Below are 2,666 nucleotides of genomic sequence, written 5' to 3' on the forward strand. Positions count from 1 at the left end.
GCCAGGCTTGCAACAGCCCCGTCCTGCTGCCCTGATTCTGCAGCAGCGCCCACACACCATTCAGAGAAGAGCTGCCACTCCAGGTTTCTGACATTGGAACATTGAAGGCACAGCCTGGCTGGCGGTGTCACTGAGCCACTGAAATCCTGGATGCAAAAGGATCATGGTCCCCTTTACCCACGGTTCGACGACAATAAAAACGTACCCTAATGTTTCCAATCCAGGGGTGATGTGCCAGGAGGTGGAGCCTAGCAGAGCACCCCAGGAACAGTGGCTTACAGCCAGACAGGGCTGTCGTTCTCAGTGACAGTTTCAAGGTGGAGAGGTTTGTCCCCGGACACTGGCTGTGAAGAGGCACCAGCAGACACCCAGGCGTCCAAGCTCCTCTGTCTTTCTGTCCCCACGATCCCGGCCTGTGGGCAGAGAAGCTGGATTTTTTCCTGACTCTTTGGGGAGCTGACAGGACCCCCACCAGGGGAGGCAGATCTGAGTTCACGGGGAGGGGGCTGCGGCCCAGCAAGGCCATTGTGCCGGGGGGGGGGGCTGCATGAGGGGCCGAGTGGGATCAGGACGGGGCGTCGGAGCCAGAAGTGAGGCGTGGGCCACACGGGCCTGCCTGACGTGCTGTCGCAGACGGGTCTGGGTGCCCGTCAGGACACATGATGATCACGGGGTGTCCCCCTGGACGCTCACGTGGGCGCCGAGGCCCTTCACCAATACGGTGACACAGGCTAGGGTGGACTCGGGTCAACAAGGCCGTGGGTGTGGTGACGTGGCTGCAGGTACACGTGGTGCCGTGGGTGGTGCACAGAGGGGTTGTGGGTCTGAACAAAGCTGGGATCAGCCCCCCGGGCAAGAGCCCCTGGGTGTGGCCACAGAGTCAGAGGATGAGACCCAAGGATGTCATGTTGTCCCGGTGGCCTTGGGGGGCTCAGGGGACCGGGAGGAAATATGCAGGGAGGCCGGGAGGGAGTGGGAGAGTGGGACCACAGCCCCCACAGCGGCCCTAGTTCTGGTGGGCGAGGGTGGAGCAGGTCAGAGGGCAGGGACGGAGGCAGGGGTGCAGGGGCCAGCCCCATGTGCCGGGAGCCCGCTCACCCCCTGTGGCTTTGTCATCCCAGGACCCCGTCTGTGACCCCCACGGGCTCATGCACACTTGGGCCCCTGTGGAGCGGGGCTTCTCGGAGTCGGGACACTCGCAGACCCGGGGCCTCTCTCAGCCTCTGCTCCCACAGCACAGCACAGCACAGCACAGCACAGGGTTCCCGCATCCTGTCCGCTGGGCCTGCAACCCTGTGGGGGCTGGGCTAGGCCCCCCGCCCTCCACTGCGGTGCCTTCCCCAGGCTGAAGGCGCCTTAGCCCCTCACCCGGGGTCCCCAGACCCTGCCCGTGTGCGCTGCCAGCCCAGCTCAGGCTGACCACCCGGGTGGCCAGGCCGCGAGCTGATGGGACCCCCAGAGGGGCCGTCCGAGATGGCATGGCTCGTGTGATGTCGCAGGCCATCCCGGGGGACCTGCGCGAGCCCTGCACAACATCACAGCGACATGAAAAGGAAGGAGAGGGGGAGACAGATGTGGTGTCCTGTAAACACGCTGATTTCTCAATGTAAACCAGATTCCAGGACATCAGATAAACATCTGCGTCGGAGCCCGGGCCCCCCACCTCCGGGAGGCCCAGGGGTCTGCATCGCCTACTCTGGGACCTGTCAGAGTGACCGTTGAAACGTTTCGTAATCAGGCGAGATTGGGCTTGCATTCCTCCCCTAAATCCCCCAGATCTCTGCAATTTTAGGTCTTCTCAAAAATGCAAACATTTGGTAATTAAATGACCGAGGGAAAAAAGCATAGAATGTGCTCTCAACTGGAAAATACCAATTTAGGAAGTCATTCTGGTTTTCCACCCACCTTGGGCTGGGCTGGGAGCTTATCTCCGCTCAGAGGAATCTGCTGAGGCCGGGGCCTGGGGGCGACCGCGCTGCTCACAGCTTCCTTCTGAGAGCATGAGCTGGGCGGCCGCTGCCAGGGCCTGGGGAGGGGGCTGAGCGACCCTGGCTCTGTGACACCAGGATTTGGGGGCGGGAGGCCCCGATATTGCATCCAGCTGTGTGGCAGCACCAAGGACAGTGGCCTTGACTCAAATGTCAGTGATTTGTTTCACTTCCCTGCCAGCTGGCTGGGTCCCCCCCCCCCCCAGGCCTTCACTCCTCCATGGACCTCGGCCGTTGTGCAGAGAGCCACAAACATGTATTCACAGAAAATATTCATACATTTCTGCTTTTATTCCCTGTTAGTTATTCTCCTTATTGATTTTACTTACTGTTATCTTTTTTGATCATGCGCACCACTGAAAAGGCTCTGGCAGTTTTAACTTCCTTTCCTTTCTCCCCCGTTTCTCTAGGTGCTGTTTGGTCTTTCTTGTGGTTTTGCTTGCAAGCATGACACGCATATTTTATTATTTATTCTTCTTTTTACACAAAAGGGAGAATCAGATATACACTCTTTATTTAAAGCTCATCATGTCTTTTTTTAAAAAAAATCTTTAAATTTGAAACAATTATAGATCCACAGAACTTTTTACAAATAGTTCTCAGGATTCCCATGTACCTGCCCAGCAGGTGGCCCCGGTGCTTACAGCCAGGAACCTGGCTTTGCTACAAGGTATCTAG

Source organism: Rhinolophus ferrumequinum, chromosome 11, assembly GCF_004115265.2.
Source record: "Rhinolophus ferrumequinum isolate MPI-CBG mRhiFer1 chromosome 11, mRhiFer1_v1.p, whole genome shotgun sequence".
In the NCBI taxonomy this organism is placed as follows: domain Eukaryota; kingdom Metazoa; phylum Chordata; class Mammalia; order Chiroptera; family Rhinolophidae; genus Rhinolophus; species Rhinolophus ferrumequinum.